The 20,170-nt window shown below is 29.7% G+C and overlaps 1 protein-coding gene across 3 annotated transcripts in view; it reads left to right on the top strand.

Moving 5' to 3' along the window:
- Positions 1-20,170, top strand: part of LOC142329054 (putative fatty acyl-CoA reductase CG5065) — a 256,610-nt gene that overhangs the window by 1,723 nt on the left and 234,717 nt on the right. The gene's annotated exons all lie outside the window — the stretch shown is intronic.

Here is a 20,170-nt window from a genome sequence, read left to right as displayed (position 1 = left end):
TATATATATATAATTTATAACATCTGGGTATTTATTTTATTTATATTCACGTTAGATATCTTCTGATTAATTTCAAATTTCTCTTAGTTTATAAAAGGTATTATTAATTTTGTTAAAGAACCTGTAATGTTTAGGAATGTGACCTTCATCATCAGTGATTAAAGAAAAAAGACATCAGCTTTTTATCTTTATTTAAAAAAAAAAAAATACTTGAATATAAACGAAAGAAAAAACTTGAGTTTTATTACTAATTTTGTAATAACTACAAAAAAAAAAACAAAAAAAACAATATATAATCAAACTAAAGAGTGTTCTGTTTTAAATATTTATGTTAGGAACTAGTTTAAACGCAACAAATTCGTCGTTTGCATTTTCAGGAAAACGGAACAAAGTAATCTTTATCCCGTTTTTGGAACATACAATTATCGAGCTTTCCTACTTTAACAAAATACATAATTAATGTATGCTAAAACGTGGACCTTTATTTTTATTTCAGTTGTTTGGTCATTTATTTCAATGATCTCAGTATTACTAAGTTATAGTAGCTGATAATCAATAAAGTTAAAGATGATATCGATTTTGAATGTAATTATGTACGAATTTTTTCAATGGTTTTCTTATATTATGTTCGAAATCCTGTACAGGTCAAATTTAGTATCCAATCAAGCTGAAATTTTGCACACAGCTTTGGTTCTTATAACAATATAATGTAGCATATTTAATGACGTTTAAAATACAATCTGGCGGACATTATTTAATATCGTTCTAAATACAATATGGTGGCCATTGTGATAACATATCTCTTTGTTTACATACGGATAACAAATCATATGTTTCGGTAACTAAGGGATGTTGTGGTAGCAAAACGATTTTGTTACGTTAACAAAATGGATTTGTTACTACTATAACTTGTGGTTAATGATTTTTAACTGTAAGTTATCTGATTTTTTTTTATTTTACTTCTGGGACCACCGTTAAGTATTGCTTCAGAGGATGAGATGAACGATTTGTAGCGTGTGAAAATGATATGTATGTGATGGCATTTTCACATACGCTACAAATGAAGCAGTACCTAACGGTGGTCCTGGAGGTAAAAAAAAAAAAAAAAAAAAAAAAGTTATCTGATTTTATTACGACTACAAACGTATTTGTTTCGTAAGTAAATGAATTTTGTTACTATAACAAAATCATTTGTCACCCCGTCTTATTATTTTAACAAAATCATTTTTCTTCGTGTGAGGATAGTAAAGGTTTTCGTGGGAACAAAAAATAATACCGAAGCATACGAAACAAAAATAAACTGCAACACAACGTAAAAGACGGTTGGACAAAGTACTCTTCATAATAGTAAATATTTTTACTTTGGTAAACTAAAAAAAATTATATCAGTATATTTCAGCGTGTTATAATTTTATTCTAAATTTTATTATGTGGATTTTTTGTATTACAATATAGTTTATGAAAGTACGCTACGCTAGTATAATTGGATACAATGAAAAAAAAATTATAAACCAGTGTGAATGAATTGATGGCATTTGAATAAACCATTATGGACGAGAGACTAAAAGATAAACAAATAAATAAATAAAAAAATAAAAAAATGGTTTTCTTTTAAAATGAAATTGCTATAAAAAGTAGATGCAATTTTTCAGTGATTATAAGATAATCAAAATAATTTTTAACATTTGTCAAAAGAAAAGTATCTTGCGTTCATAAAATATTACTGAAGAATTCGAATAGGTGTTCTGTGAGAACCTATAAAGGTAAAAATGTGAACATAAATTAAAATGATTAGACAAAGTAATATTTTATGAGCGGACAATGGTTTTCTTTGTACAAATTTGAAAATTATTTTGATTACCTGATAATCACTGAAAAATTATTTTTTACTTTATAGAGTAATTTTGGTTTAAAAGAAAACCATTGTTTAATTTTTTTTTTAATTAATTTTTTTCACCTTAACAAACGTGTTTGAAGATTAAAAAAAAATAAAAAATGGCTTTAAAAGAAGTCAGATTTTTAGTACATTTTCGGATTTTACAGCTAAAAATAAAAAAATAAATAAATAAAAAAATTAGCTTAAATATAGCTTTATTAATAAGTTGTATATAATTTGTAAATTTAACGTTAATTAGACGAGTTTAGCGACGGTAGGTTATGTTGATATAACCCACCGTGTTTGTCTAGTGGTGAACGCGTCTTCCCAAATCAGCTGATTTGGAAGTCGAGAGTTTCAGCGTTCAAGTCCTGGTAAAGGCAGTTATTTTTATACGGATTTGAATCCTAGATCGTGGATACCAATTTCCTTTGGTAGTTGGATTTCAATTAATCACATATCTCAGAAATGGTCGACCTGAGACTATACAAGACAACACTTCACTTATACTCATACATATCATCCTCATTCATGCTCTGAAGTAATACCTTACTGTCATTCTCGGAGGCTAAACGAGAAAAAAAAGGTTATGTTGATATACATACGATGCGTCAGTATGTGGAATCAACGTAATCTAACAAAACATCGTAACCTATGTTTGCTTCTCTTGCTAATCTCGTTTAATTAATATTATCCTATAGTTTTGTTATGTATTTAACATAATCCTAGCTTAACATGATATTTAAACTAAATTATTGATTTTTTTTTTGGGCTGTGAAATTTTGAAAGTGCCATTATTTTTTTAAATTATTTTTAAAAATTTGACTTTTGGAAAAAACAAATATATCGACAACAAACAAACAGTTAATTTGGCGCTGATCCCAAAAAGTGGAAATTAAAAAAAGAATTTTACTCGTAAAAAAAATAATTTTCTAATTTATGGAACGATTTTACAAATTGGTTTAACTATTATTATAAACATTTATTTTAATTTACCTTTTTTGGTTTATTTTCGTTTTTAAGAATAGTTCGGCGTACATAAAAACGTTGCCTGTATAAAAATCGCTGATTATACGAAACATAAATCGTAAGGAATATGCATTTTGATGTTAGTAAAAAATGTAATTCAGACTTCATACAACATGAAGATACTTTTACAATGAGAGCTAAGACTTTTTTTAATGCAAAAATTTATTTTGTTTTTACAATGTTTTAAACATTTTCTTGAATTTCCCTGAAAATTCTTTGAACATCAAACTTACATCAGGAATTACATTTGCTATAGAAATTCAATAATAACCAACGATATAAACAAATATATATCGTCTACAAAGGCAATGTTATTCTTTAGTTTAAAAAATTTTCTAGTTATGTAATGCGAAACAAAACTTTGGATGGTACCACCGGAGGAAGCTCTTCTATAAAATAGAAAATAAAATTCTCGAAGTTTCGATCTATTTAATGGAGAGTTAAGACTGTAAATACATTCAAATTGACGATCTCCACTTTTTTTTTGTTGAAACCGATTAAGAAAGATAAATAAATTTTCTTTTATTGTACTTTACAAAATTTTAAATAGTTATGAAAAAAATCTTAATGTACTTGCTTTTTTTAATTATTCATAAAAAGAATTGTTTTTAAATCAAGAAAAAAGATGAATACTTGACTTTTTGAAATAATTAAAAAATCTCAAATATCATATATATAAAACTTTTTTTTTTGAGTGAATTTATTTCTTCGTTTTACAATAAAGGTTTTGATAGATTTAACATAATTGAGATTATACACGTTGGCTCAAAAAAAGTCTAAATAAACATACGATCTTTTTAAATTTTAATGGTCCTTTAATCATGAGATCTATATAAACTCAATTTTAAAAATTTTCCAGTAAAATACAAAAAAAAAATTATATGTATATATATATATATATATATATATAAACACACATTCTTTTTGAAACATTGATTAAAAATAATCATATAAATAGATAACAAAATGAATTTTATTTGTTAACACGCACCAATGTGTGTGTGTTTGTTTGCGCGTGCGCGCAAAGTAAAACTGAAATTAATATAGTACAACATTGACCTATTTTATAAAACGTACTCATTTTTATTAAACAGTTTAATTTAATTTATACTTTTATTTATATATATAATATCCTACGATACATTTACGCGAAGTAATTAGTTTCTTAATAATTTTAAATACATTAGACTGCTGTGGTCAGTAGCCATTAAAAAATAAAACAATAACATAGAGTGAAACTGCATTCAAAGTTGTTTAATTAACAAAACGATGAGAACCAAATACGGATTTAGTCGTTAGTAGTATAATAATTTTATTTCATACAGTTTCATTTCCAGGATGTTACTTCTTAAGACGTTATGTGTATTGTATAACTATCAAGTCGTAAGAAAACGCAATTTACCGTGTAATCCAAGATTCTTTACTGTTTAATAATGTATCGGTTTACATCTGCAATCTGAAAATTATTTTTTATTATTATAGTAAAAAAGTGCATTAAATTCATGAAAGATATTGCTATATATGTATTACTATTAGCCCCTTGCTGCTCCGCAGCGTTATTTTTACAAAATAATGTTATTATATAATTTTAAAAAATCTGCTATAAACATGTTCCATTTACAACACGTCTCACCCCCACCAACTTTCCTGTTTTTCTCTTTCCTTTCCGATAACATGTAAAAATATATTTCCATCTATTTACATGTTCAAAATCTATTTCCAGTCCGTGTAGACGTTCTATTGGACGTATCGAGCTGATTTTTATTTTATTCTGCTTGGAATGGTCAGCAGATATGTTATCAAACATTGAAAGACCTTCAAAGTGATTTTCCTGTGAGTAATAACCTCGTAAATTTCCTCAATTGAGTAATAAATGAGAATTTCTTGACGAATTCTCAGCGGAGACTCAGGTTTGGGATCCGATGACGCTTGATGACATATTTTTGAGTTATTACGAACAGAATAAAAAAAAAATCAGCCCGAACCGTTGGAAGTAGGTTATCAGCCAATTGTTTTAATATGTTTGTATATTATAAATGTGTGCAATTATTTACGATTATCATTGTTGTTAGGCAGTAGGGTGTATTTAAAGCTAATTAAAAAATTTGATCCGTTCGAACTGAGTATATAACATATCGATTAACGTACAAATGATTCCTACTGTGGTTACCTGAATTCAATTTAATATTTTATAAGACTTAATTTCCAGTTGAGGCTTTTTATTCAACAATACTTAATCATTAAAAAGGAAAGCGACGTTTCATTGTAATAATAATAATAATAATAATTAGGAATGTATTAAACTAAGTTGTGACTTCAGTAATACTGGTTAGTGAAAGATACATATGAACACTGCATTGTATGGTAGTTGTTTTAGTAGTGAAATTATTCAAAATAGATATCTTTTTTCTATACTGTTGTGATCCCGGAAGTCAAAACTGCGACCTCTGAAACATTTGTCCATAACAAATTGTCTGTTATTTATACTTTGAATAATTTTATATTTTAAATAAGTGAAATCTTTTTTCTTTCTTTCTACTTTTCGATCCTTTTTATTTATAGTTTCTTTTACTTCCCTATTTTACTAATATTTTTTTATATTCCAAATTAAGTATTGTTATATTTATCAGCTTGATTTCTAGATATATGAAGTATTTTGTAACTTTTTAAACAATCAAAATTTGCCAACCTCCGTGGCGCAAGTAGTAGCATCTCGGTCTTTCATCCGGAGTTACCGGGTTTGAATTCCAGTCAGAGATGGCTTTTTTACACGCTACAAAATTGCTACTTCATCTCATCGTCTGAAGAAATACTTAATGATGGGCCCGGAGGTTAACAAAAAAACACCAAAAGTTTAAAGACTTTTTTTATATTAGTCCTTAGTACGCGTTAACAGGATTTAGCTATCTCTATCTTTGAGCCACAGGTTAAACGTCTTTTTTTAAAAACTCCGTATTAAATATATTAATTCGTTATATTTTATCAATTTCATAGTACTGATCAAGTTTTTCTGTCCCAAATGAAAGTAAAAGTAAAAAACGAGTAAACTAATAAAACATTGTAATGAAATGAATTGCGTATAAAATGTGAAAACAAGTTAAATATTAAGTGACGTTTTTCTTTTTTTAACCTCCGGATCCACCTTTAGGCATTCTTCAGAGGATGAGATGACTGATTTGTAGAGTGTGTGAAAATGCCCATGCTTGACCGGGATTCGAACCCGGGACCTCCGGATGAAAGACTGAGACTCTACCATTCGCGCCACGGAGGCCGGAAAATATTGAGTGACTTAGGTAACTTAAAAGTTACTTATGATGATATATTTGCTGTAAAAAATATTTTAATTTTTTATTTATTTTAGGGCTTATAAATTTTTTAATTAATAAATTACAAATTTAAAAAAAAAATCTTTGTTTAATCCTGCTGATAGTTTTTTTTTTCAGTTGGTCAAAGAAAACGGGACTAATTGGCCAACTTTTTAGTAATAAATTTTATGTATATATTTTTAATTACATATTTTATATTTATCAATATTTAAAAAAGAAAAGTATATTTTTATTTGAAAATTCTTAGCCTTCTGAAAATTAATGGTTCTGTGATTAATTAAGTTAACAAGAAAATGTATGTCAATTTAACCGCTTCTCCTTCGACACTATAGCAAGTAAAAATTTGATTTTTATATGTTTTCCTTTTTATACTTTCATTATACGAAAACTTCAGGAACTTGATTTTTTTTCTTTTTTTGATTAATAAATTAATTCATCGCATAAAATAACAAAGAAACTTATGTGTTGGAATATGAAACTGGAAATTTGTAGCTACATAAAATTTATTTCTTTTTTTTATTATTATTTTAAATAAAAAAATTATTCTTTCAATTTATTTTTTATTGATAAATCAATTCACCACATAAACTTACAAAGAATCTTATGTATGGGACTATGAAACTAAAAATTTGTAGCCATATGAAAAATGTCATGCCTGACCAGAATTCGAACTTTGGACCTAAGGCCGAGAGACTACCACTTTGGTATGGAGATCTTCCGATCTCCATGGTTATTTTTAGTTATTTTTTAATGAAGCGTTATCAACATGAATACAGTGTGACATCTTATCAAAGAAGTAAAGGATAGTACATCCTTTTAACGTTTAACCTTTCAACTCAAAAGATATGAGCTCTCTAAATTTTACTGTTAGAATCTATAAATTTGACTATTAATTTTAACATTGCTCTTTCTTTAAACGAAACTTTATCAATATTGGAATAGTTTTAAATCTTCATAAGAATTTTATTGGGATTATCCCTTAACCTTTTTTCCTTTAACCTTTTCAATTAAAACTTTAAAAAACATTTATTCAAAATCCGTTATTTGGGTGAAAGATTTTCAACTTTTAAAAAGAATGAACATTTTTCCAATTACCAAAAACAGTTTAGCTACTTAAACATATATTTAAAAAAATGCTAAACCTTGTTTTGTTATTTTTCTTTAATTTCCTACCTTTATCAATTAAAAATAAATAAATTAAAATAGATTAATTTAACTTGTTAATTAGATTATATACATGCTGGTATATATGTATATACATATATATCAGCATCCCCATTGTAGCTTAGCCTGAGCTATATGTTTACTTGCGTTTCCCGTCGCGATAAATTTTTTGTTTTTTAGTTTATTAACAGGTGGTAGTTGCAGTCGCACGTATAGTAACAGTAGAGTGGCCGTGTTGGTTGAGCCGCCGCGCTGAACATTGTTAATACCTCTTAAAAAATCAAAATTAGAAAACCCGAAAATGGGTTGTCTGAAGAGCATTTACAAGCCCAAATCTACTGAATTTCTCGTTTAACATAATCAGAAGTGGGGAGAATTTGCAATCATTGTTAGAAATATTTTTTCATTTCTTCCAGTGGCTGCTCGCGTAAAGGCACTGTGGAACTGCAGCACTCCGTATATCCACTTGATATTATTGATGACATTTAATACAATGAGTCTTTTTTCCTTTAATTCTTTTGTTATACTTGTACAATATATTATCCTTAAGTTTAATGTTAGTAGCCATTCCCCAGTTTATGAAAAAGATACAAAAATCATTTTATGGAGCTTTTCGCTTCACAGTTCTAATGGCGTGGTATTTGGCTGTTGTGCGCATGCGCACATAGGAAGCTTCACGCGAGGCTGCGAGTAAGAGAGCACTGTAGCTCGCACAGTGCCAACCCTGGCGTGCTGGTGGAAGGTAGTTTTTTTTTATTCCGCGTTTGTGTGGAACGTTCCTTGTTCGTTTCCTTTTCTAGTTCAGTCGGTGAAAAGAATATGAAAGTAGTTTAGTTGTCTCTTTCAGCAGTGACCAGAACATGGCTGAAAGCAAGGGCTCTTTGATTGTCAAATCTGGCCAAAAACAAGCTGGAAGGGCAAAAGAAAAGGTAATTAGTAAAAACTAATTATGTATTTGTTTCTGTGTACATAGAAATTTAAATTAAGCACCATTGGACTGTTGTGTTTTTAAGCGGACATTTTATTAAGTTATTATCTGATAATACTAAAAAATATTATCAGTAATATCTGTATACTTGTATATCTATGTATTTGATTAATTTTTTTCGGTTCTTTTATTTTATAGAAAACTTTAACCACGGCCTTGAGAAGGCCCAGAAAAAAGAATCTTCTGGAGCAGCATCTCCACTAATTTTAGCTACTAGCCGCCAATGTTTTCTTAATCCCTTTTAAGATAGAATTTCAAAAAATCTAGAAATCAGTTTTTAGATATTCATATAAAGATTACATTCACTAAAAATCAAATTGATATCTTTATTTTTAAAAAATATGTTTATTAAAAATTTAAAAAAATAGTAAGTCTAATTGTTACTCCATTTTAATCCTTTTAATACGGAATTTCACAAAATCCTTGCTTAGTGTGCATTTACAGCGTTAAGAAGAACGTGTACACAAAGTTTCATCAATTTATTCAGTAATTTTTACTGGGAATTGATTATTAATCACTCACAACGTATTTCTATTTATATGTACAGAAACGTACAGATAGTACAGATAGTTGTACAGATAGTTTTCTTGCCATCTTCAATACCTTCTATAATTTTACGTACTTCTTTTCTGTAGAGAGTTTTAAAATTTTTTATAATTTCTTGTTCAAGGGGTTAAAGTTTTGACGTTGTGTAGGCAGGCAGAGATTAAACTGTAATGTTGTTCAGTGGTGGAAATATCATTATGCGCAGTACAGTTATCCATAAATCACAAAATTTTTTGCTGAAACATGTTGTTGATTAACATTAGGCATACAGTATCTTAATCCACCGGGTTGGTCTAGTGGTGAACGCGTCTTCCCAAATCAACTGATTTGGAAGTCGAGAGTTCCAGCGTTCAAGTCCTAGCAAAGGCAGTTACTTATCTAGTGTATGCTTCTTTGGAAATCTTGTACAGTATGTAAATTCTTTATTGAAAGAAAACTTTAAAAAAAGTTTTCATCAAAGAAATAATATGTATATCAAGACCTCAAAATTTTCGAGTGAAAATTCGAAATTTCCATTCGAAATTTTCGAATGAAGGAGGTGGTGCTTTAATCCTATTTAAAGAGGATTTTTCAAGGGGACAAAGTGCATATTCGATTTAGGTAGTTATTCTAATTTTAAGGAGGTTCGATTTAGGGAGGTTTGACTGTAGACCGGATATATATTCCTTTTTTTAATTTTAATTGGCCAATATAGTATTTATATTTTAATCAGTTAGAAGCAATGTAAAAAAAAAGAAAAAAAGGAACGTAAGAGATTAAAACTAAACTCTTAGAAAATATTTTTCTCATTTTTAACAGGATTTTCCTAACTAAAAAGGGCTAGTTTAGGAAGGAATATCTGATTATTAAATTAGAGTTTTAATAAAATAAATAATTTTTATTTACTTAATACAAATTTTATTTTTTTCTGTTTATATAAAACAATATTTGGTAATTTGGTTTTTTCGAATATTATATTACACAGATTCTATTTATATTACAAGATTCTTCTTGCTTATAGGAAAATTATTATATGGCTAAATAAAATTGAAATACATTATAAAGATTTCACTTTCCTGTTTTTATCGTATTATGCATTTTTCAGTCACGACATACCATCACGTTTTTGTTTACTTTATGTTATAATTAATCATTTATAACGTTACTCGTAAATCAAAGTTTAATATAGTCAGCAATAAAAGTCATCATTTTTACAATAAACTTGTTACTCTCATTTAACTAAAATGACATTTTCTTTCTAATTTAATCTCTTAGTAAAACAAATAATTTAAGTATTTGCATTATTAATTAGGATAAAATAATAAGAGTTCTGTTAGGTACTCAAGAGTACCGATAGAATAAGCAAGAATCTTTTAATTTAACGGAGAATGTTTTGCATCCTTTTTCTTCGACATCTTGAGCATATACTTTCACAAACGTTCGGGTTTTTAAATGTTATTCTCCAACCAGACTAAAGAAAAGTTTTCTAAAATTCAGTTTCGTAAAACTAACACTGATATTTTTTAACTAATTTACATTATATATCTTATTTAGAGTATAAAATTAAAAATATTTTTGTAGATAGAATTTATCTACCGATTTACTATTGTATTTATGCGTCGTTTAAAAAACACTTTACACTTTTTTTGAAAATTTCTTTTCAAAATGAACAATACAAAAAACAACAGTTTTAAAACGATTTAAAAATCTGTTCATACTGACTTAATATTATAAAGGAGGGAATTTATTTAAAAAATAATAATACCTTCTTTTCCCTGTTCTAGGGCAGTGTAAGTACGGTGTTCTCTATCTTTGTTTAGAATTATGTAAGTATTGTCTCCTAATAATGGCAAGATATATATTAGTGGTCCTGAAGAGGGCCGTTTATTTGGTCGGCTGTCGAGAATGTCAGCTTTGGGTTGACTTAAGACAAATCTTATGGTTGTTAAGACAATCTTAACAAGTTGGTTCTTAGAAAAGCTTTTTGTTCTGAGAGCTTCTGGGTTTGATAATAGTGGTACTTGGTCAGAGAAAGTTTAAAATTCGAAGTGGTTTTTAAAAAATCATTTTAACTTGCTATTGGCGGTCAGAATTGGGATCTTGACTAGTAATCGGCTCCAAAACTTCAATATTTAAAAAAAAATCAGTTTTAGCTTCTCAGGGAATCCGGCCGAATTTCATAACCTAATCGAAGCGGTCAGCTACGGTGAAGCGGACAAAGTTATTTGCGTTGATCATCTTTTCTTTCTTTTTAACCCGATATTATCTGGATTTTTCCATTTATAGTATTCTGACAGGCCGTGCAAACACGGTCTTTATATAATTGGCCAGATGGTAGCGATGAAAAACTCCTGATTGATCGAATCAGCGCTTGATATTATCGATCAGAATGACGATCATTCTGACTGGTTGTCGTGGCCTATCTTATCACAACACCATTGTTCAAATAACGAGTCTCCCAGTTGGCTTTAAAGTTTGGTGTCTCCCAACATTTCTTCTAATCTGGTGCTTCTTATCCGGGTAGAAGCGCAATAAACCAGTAAATAGGTAGTCACAACGGTGTTTGTTTAAATGTATTTAACATGTACTTAAAAACAAACAGATTTATATGCCGTTTAAACATTAAAAACATATCTTTGATATGTTTGATAAAGGGTTTCAGTATCGTGGCCATTTTTGAAAAAAATGACTATTTTTTGAATTACAAAAAGTCTGGATTTTAATTAACGATATTAAAAACAATTTCAATTTAATGTTAGTGTCTTTATATTTCTAAGTAATAAAAAAAAGTACAGTTTTTTCTTGACGTACCCGAAAATATTTTGGTAACCTTAATAGTACAAGATCCGGCAGCTGATTTCTGGGGGTATCTTTTTTTTTAATGAAACTCGATTAAATGAATGATTAATGATTATTTAATACATTTACTCCCGGGTTGCCTAGCAAATTTTTGCCGCAATTACCTTTAATTTGATATATTATAATTAATTTATTTTAACTAATTGCAACTATATTTTTTTAAAGTGAATTAAACATCATTTTAAAGAAAATGATGTGAAGAATATGAAAAAAAATTGTTGCCGGCTTTCAGTCAGCCGCAATCTCCAAGTTGCCAGGTGTAGACAGGTATGTTATGGGGTTAATTATTTACGCTCATCGTATTTTTCAAAAAAATTATAAACTAAATTGAAGTTTAATTTTTTCTGTATACGATCATGATTGCCTGTAAATAATAATAATAAGTAGTGGTTGCCATTATTTGAACTAATTATTTTCAGTCTGGATGAGTGTGAACGAGAGAGAAGGAGTGCGCGCGCTGCTTCATGTTGTAAACAAGAACGCAGTGCGACTATTGTGTACGGAAAAAAATTAACTTCAATTTGGTTTATAATTTTTTGAAAAACACGACTAGCGTAAATAATTAACAATAACATACCTGTTTACACCTGGTAACTTGGAGGTTGCGGATGACTGAGAGTTGGCAACCATTCTTTTTTACATTCTTCACATCTTTTTCTTTCAAATGACGTTTAATTCGCTTTAAAAACATATAGTTGCAATTCGTTAAAATAAATAAATAAATAAATATTTAATTAAAGGTAATTGCGGCTAATTTTTGCTAGGCAACCCGGGAGTAATGTTTTAAATAATCATTAATCATTCATTTAAATCGAGTTTCATTAAAAAACAGATACTTGCAGAAATCAGCTGCCGGATCTTAGACTATAACATAAGTTTTATTGGTAAAAAACAAAAGTATTTTTTTAATAAAAAAATTATTTAAACTATTAGAAAAACAATAATATGTAACGTGTAATTTAGGTTATTTTTTGTAAATATTTTAGGAACGAAATGTTTTTTCTGTGTTTTCCCGTAATTAATTAATTTCCCTCTCATTATGATATTTAAATTTAAGCAAATGCTTCGATATATAAAATTTAAATTAATAAATAAAATCACAAGAAACTCTATATAGCAAGATTTTGTTATAGATAATAATAACTATTTTTTTTAAATATTTATTTCATGTAATTTACATTTTTATAGGATCCCCTATAAAAAAATATTATTATAAATAATAATAATGATAATGATAATGACGACGACGACGATAATAGTAATACCCCAGGTAAATCCAACCCCCACATCTACGCACACGTCCGGGGCGGGCAACGACATGGTACTTCGATACCTTTTTTTTTTCCTCCGGTAACTACCGTTAAGATAATTCTTCAGAGGATGAATGAGGATGATATGTATGAGTGTAAATGAAGTGTAGTCTTGTAGATTCTCAGTTCGACCGTTCCTGAGATGTGTGGTTAATTGAAACCCAACCACCAAAGAACACCGGTATCCACGATCTAGTATTCAAATCCGCGTAAAAATATCTGGCTTTACTAGGACTTGAACGCTGGAACTCTCGAATTCCAAATCAGCTGATTTGGGAAGACGCGTTCACCACTAGACCAACCCGGTGGGTTGGTACTTCGGTACCTGCATTTACCTCGGCTAACGGGAATGGTCTTGTTCAGCAGTTCCTGTGGAGTACGGGATTGGCGGTCCCAAGCTGGTTGCGGTTGTGCTCGGTTTTTCGCTGTTTCCAGCGGGGATAGGAGGCATGACCGTGATCTGTTTGCTGACGTTGGGTGGAGTGCGGACGGAGAGTGCCCATCCCTCTTTTCAGTTTTGGAGCTGGGTTGAGGGTAGGCTGCTGTGAACTTGATCTGCCGAAGTCTTGCGCCGTCCAGCGTGAGTCAGTCACTTCGGCCCTTGGCAGGGATTGTGCCGTGGGTAAGGGTATGGGAGCTCCTACTGCTACGTGCGAACCCTGATATGTCGGTATCGTGGGTCGGGCAGTACCTGACTCCCCGGCGAATTTGTGGGAGGTGAGTGACTGGGAGAACCCAGGCAGGATCGATGACCTGGTGCATGCCCACTGTCAGTCTGCCCGCATCTTGTGACATCATGACTGGCGTAAATATAGGTTATGGATAGCTTATCATCCGCATCTTTCGTGACTGAGGGTTTACGTAAAAACCCTCGTCCTGGAGAACCTCTTTCTTTGGAAGCGAAGAGGAGGAAGAGTTCGAGTTTAGTGACAAGAAAGAGTTTATATTTCTAGAAAAGAAGGATCGAATCAAGCTTTGACCTAAGAGTGGAAGATCTAATCCTAAATATTTGATAATAAAGACCTGCGGAAATACTGATCTTAGAAAAGGAAGATTTAAAGAAAACAACAATGGAGCTCCCAAAAGCACGGATGCCTTTAGCTGAGAGGGCATACGACCGCCATACATGTTCTAGCGGTTTACATCCAGTTTGGACTGCGATGTACTTCTGACTGTGCCACCGGAGCCGGCATCTTACGGCGGAGGAACTGAAGACTCTATCCCCGAGGCCTCAGATACCATGGATATCGACATTGAGGCCTTTAGGAAGCTGGAAAGAGAAGAAAAAAAAATATGGCCGAAAGGGAAACTGAGTCAATAAAATTTGTAGAAGAGAAAGATGATATGTCTCTATGAAGAATTTTACAATTAAATTGTATTTTTTATTTTTTATTAATATGAAATTTTGATACGCATTTGAAGATTTTATTATAAGTGGTGTTAAATGGCAAGTGCCCGTTTACATCTTTGTCTATTTTTAATAATAGACTTTTTAATCTGCAGTTTAATTTTCATCGCAGAAAAGTTTTGTTTATCACAGATTTTGATCAAATTTCGTAAGAAATTGCCAGAAAGATTTTAAAATAACAAGTGCTTTTACACCCTTATTGTGTTGTGTTTTTGGGATTTCAATAACCCTTGACGATTCTATCTTTAGATGCTCTTTTTGACAAGCTAGTCCCTGACTATAGTCAAAGAATAGTCTTGTCAAAACTAAAAAAACTAGTCTTGTCAAAACTAGTAACTTGTGTTACTAGCACTAACACAAGTGATATATCACTTGTGTTATTTTTAGGGAAGGGAAAGATATTATTTTTTCTTTTTTTGATGTGGAAGGGGCTAATGACTATAACAGTCAATGCCCTTAAAACTAAAAAAAAAAAAACACAAAAAATGATAATAATAATAGTAATACGTAAAAAAAAAGATTATATCAGTTAATTACAAATCTACGCAAGAAAGAGTTTCATTTCAAAATTATAAAACGGAACTCTCTGTAATCATATACTTTCCCTCATTGTTTTTAAAGAGAAAATGAATTAATAGTTTTGTCAAAACAATATAAATGTTATTTTTACAAAATATTAGCCTATTATAGATATATTTAATTGCATATTAATTATCATGTTCCTTGAGGTACACTTATTTCCTTTATTTTTGTGTATTTAAAAAAAAATTTCTATTAATAATAATAATAATAATATATTTTAATTATACTAGGAATACTATAACTTTGCCAGTGAATTTTGTAAATAAGTAATTCGCTTCATAATAACGATAAAAAATCGAGGATGATCAATTTTATTCTTTAATTACTCTTTTTGGAATGTAAAATAAGACAACTCTCAATTATTTTACCGTTATTAATGAAACTACTAATTATGCTTCAAAGTTATCACTCACCTGATAAGCCCACCAGTTTATTTAATGTCGTAAATTAGTTATTTAACAACTAATTTTCGAATTCAAAGGTTCTGAGGTTCAAATCTTAATAAACAGTTGTTTTTATACGGATTTGGAAATTAGACAGTGGATACCGGTGTACTTTGGTGACTGGGATTTCAATTAATCACGCGTCTCAGGAATGGTCGGCCTGAGTCTATACAAGAATACATCTCATTTACATGTCATACATATCATCCTCATCACATTTGTTCCTTGGGTGGGGGGGGGGGAGTTGCTTATTACTAGTTGAACAGATTGCAATGTACATATTAGTGGAAAAACTAATCTATGTAGATATAGCATCCTATGTTTAATTGATAAGGTATCATAAAAGATGAAATAATATAAAATTAATTTAATAAAAATTAAGACTGAAAATAATATAAGTTTTTTTTTAGGATGTTACTTTTATTAAATTAAATCTCTTTTTTACCATTGTTTACATGCAAAAAACGTATTACGCAAAATATAACTGACTTCAATAAAAATACTATAATTATTAAAAAAAAAATGGAAGAGGTTAACACTACGTTGAAATTTGATATTAAATCACCTCAAAATTAAAAAAAAAAAATTACTTTGAAGATTGTGAGACATTACTACAAAGACAATAAGAAAAAATTATACTAAAATATAATTAAAATCTAATGTAAAACGTATACAAAATACAGGTGTTATAACTAAACTCTAAAATATAATTAATTAAAATTATAAAATTGTTATGACGCAGTTGAAGATTTCATTTAGTATCTACCGTAATGCTTCCGGTTTAAGTTCATGAATATTCTTATGACCAGATATGTCATGTCTTTTCAGGAATCAACAATTAAAGTACAGTAAAATCAACAAGTTTCATAACATTTTATTCCTGTTGAATCTGCCGTGTTTATTTTAATATAATCCGTTTAAGGGTGCTGCATAATAAACGGGAAGAAAGTGATTGGGGGCTTTCTTTGGATTTGTAATAAATAGGCAGTGGTCGACTTCTTCTTGATCAGTTCACAGCGCATCGATTACTCGGTATAAACGTAGAATTTAATTTTGAAAACAAATTTAAACCATTGAATTTAATTAAAAATTGTGTAAGTTAACTCATACAATTTCTGCAATTCTCCTGATACTTGAAAATATAGAAATGGATGAAACATCGCTATTTTATCATTAATTTCAACCCCTATTTTTACATTTTGGAAGTTAATTTGTTTATAAAAGCATTTTTTAATGGGCTCAAGAATCACATGGAAGTTCCCTCCTTCTGTATAAAAATCAAGCTCAAGTACACTTCCTAAGAAATTTCAATTTTCTAGTGATTAATGAATAAGTGGTATTTCACGTTTATTTAATTTAAATTTATACAATAGTTTGAGATAATTATGCAGTTTTAACTGTTAATAAATCCGAGATGGTTGATTGATTAATTAGTTTGTTTTTTAATAAGTTATGAAAAAAGCTAATTCACGCGTGAAATTCATTGCTCTGTTGTAATTTTTTAATTAGAGGCAGTACTGTTTTTTAAATAAACAGTACAGAATATTTCATCGCAAGTCTTCATATATTATATTTCATTAGTATTAGATTCTTTAGACTTAATAACTATAAACATTTATATTATGAGAATTTTACATTTTTATTATTAAAGAAAAAAATATTTAAATATTTTTTCAACATTTTATATTTGATACTGTATTTATGACTTGGACTTACCGGGAAGCAGGGACTGGACTTTTTATTGAACCAATAGACATGAATAGTGTTCCTGGACCGGTGCCATCCCTACCCGACCATAAAAATATTAAAGTCGCAGTAACTCATGTGATCTCCATATCCTTGAAACGGAGTATAATAGGCGTCTAGAAAAAACTCACAGAAAATCATTGGGTAAAAAAGCAATAAGATAAAGAAAACGAGTGGATGATGATAAAAGGACGATCTAAACGCAAACGAATCGCGAAATGAAACAAACAACCTCCTCACCTTGCAGTCAGTGGGAATCTATTCTGCCACAATCCCTCGGGAGATCGAGGTATCTTCGAATGGGAGTAGCATGTTTCTAATCAACGGTTTTGTGTAGAACTAAATATTCAATAATTATCATTTCCTCCAGGTACTGAAGAGGCACTTGGATTGAAAGGATTTTTAAGAAAATTCTTGTTTATTCCCAGAGTTGTATGGCTTTTGCTAATACCTCTTTGAACTAACAACATTTTGGGTAATTAATCTATTCAATTTTTACATAGATTGTATAGTTTCACGCAGTATAATATCGCGTATATTATTCGCATAATTCACGCACCTGAACTTTTAAATAATATTAAAAAAAAATAAACCATTTACAGTGAAAAGTTTAGTAAGACTTTCTCGAACGAATATTTTCTAATTTTTAATTTAACATTTTTTTAAACGTTTTGCAGGTGACACAAATGAGTATATGGTTTTAATAAATTCTTATTGGAGTCCTACTTACATTAAGTTAATATTTATCTCTTTTTTATTTAATAATTAATGTAAATTTTTTATCTCGTATTTTGGCGGTTTTATGGTATATTTTTTTCAATTATAAAAAAGTTAGTTCTTCCACCATTTAGGGGGATCTTACACTTGATTTACAAAATTGATATTTATATATTTTATGCATTTCAGTAAACCTTATATTAATATGTTAGAATCCACTTGATAGCTTACACTGAATATCGTGGATACCGGTTTTCTTTGGTGGTTGGGTCTCAATTAATCGCACATCTCAGGAATGGTCCAACTGAGACTGTACAAGACTGCACTTCATTTACACTGATACATATCATACTCATTCATCCTCTGAAGTAATACCTGAACGGTAATTCCCGGAGGCTAAACACGAAAAAGAAAGCTTACGCTGTTATTGTGTAATGGTTATTACAAAATTTTAATTTTTGGCGGCCTATTTTAGGTGAACCCTACGGTCGATCGCAGCCATTTGTATATTTTTTTAATCCTCTAGCTATACTTAATCCGAATCCAAAATCAAAATCCAAGACAAAAAGTGTTCGCTCACGTATAAATTGAATTCAATAACGAACGTTCGTTCATCGAATATTTAGTCAAAAATAATTTTCTCATTTGTTGTCAGATTTAGTTCATTCTATGTAAAATAGTTTCCTCCCATAAATCACGTACCTACATTTAGATAAAAAATATTGGTAAAAAATGTGCGTGATTTACGCGAATAAATATGGTATTAAAAATATCATGATTTAATGCTTTGTTTAAAATGATTTATGTATATTTATCGCAGTCAGATGCGGTAATTTAGTATTTCAGTAAGAGTTTAGACACAGAAATGTCTAACGGCACTAGATACGTGCTTTTTAATTCAATCTTCTATTAAAAAAGTACAGTATCTATCCGGAAATATTGGGCAATTTGAGAAGTGTTAGCCACGTGGTCGACAAGTACTGCAGAACAGTATCAAAGTTAAATACTTAGCGAAGTATAGTGACATACATAATGCAGAAGGCAATACTTCGTTTCCCGTGCAGATTGAAATATGTGCGTTTCTAGGCCTCTAGAAAAGGTTTTTGATCAATATCGAAGCATCTCTTGCAATTATAAAAGTTCTTTTTTTCTTTGCTTTTCATCTTATGTAGTTTTTATAATATGAAAAGCTAGCTAGTATTTAATCATTTAATAATTTTCACTGTGAAATAATTGTTAATGAGAGTAGAAAATTTGTTTAATTGATGAAGAATATATAATCACCGATAATTATTCTATAACATTATCAGTGGTTACTGAAAATATAAATCTTATAAGAAATTTTACGCCTATTTCTTGAGAAATCTAATAAACTATCACCCGTGAGAGTAAAAATACAGAGCCTTAAGAAAGAAATAATTGATTCTAAAAAAAAAGAAAATTTTTTTAAGTCGCTACTAAAGTTCAACATAAGAGTCTAAAAAATTTCTTTCATTCCAACCATATAAATCTAAATTTGACGTAAATTTGATAAATCCTGACTTATTTTTTATACGTCTATAATCTGTATCAAGTAATCATTATTTACAGTAATCATCTCTACAGATCGTCTCTTTTGCCAAATTATATAGTGTTAACTCCAGCATAATAACACAGTTTTCTATTTTTTCAACTTGCTTCCAATATTAACCGCATAAGGAACAGAAAAACAATCACGAATCATACGAATACCTTGATTATACAACCGAAAATTAAGGCTAAATTACCGAACATAATAATTCCTTTTGTAGCACTAATTATATGATTAATATGCATTGCATTATTTTTCTGCTGTTTTTTTTTTCATAATACTTCACAGTCCTAACACTTTGTGGTACTCTTTTCGAAGTATCTAAATTCTATTGGACAAATGATGTAAAAGTGGATCAACAGACCTCGTCACTGACACTTCGCGAAATGTCTCCAGTATTTTTTGAACAGATACTCGGTAATCGAATTAACAGCATGTGTTTAGAGTGGTTAGTCATTTATTGTAGACACTTTACGAGCTGATAAGTTACCTCATGTCAAGGCCTAATGAAGATTAAGTTACCTCATGATGACTAATCGGCCCTATTGATGTTTGCATTTTTTGATAAATAGGCAAAGACGTTGCCTGTGAGGCAACTGATTCTGGTGAGTTGTGAATTCTAGGAGT

This window comes from Lycorma delicatula, chromosome 8, assembly GCF_047948215.1.
Source record: "Lycorma delicatula isolate Av1 chromosome 8, ASM4794821v1, whole genome shotgun sequence".
In the NCBI taxonomy this organism is placed as follows: domain Eukaryota; kingdom Metazoa; phylum Arthropoda; class Insecta; order Hemiptera; family Fulgoridae; genus Lycorma; species Lycorma delicatula.
The sequence above is the reverse complement of the archived record's forward strand: the minus strand, read 5'-3'. Positions and strand labels throughout refer to the sequence as shown.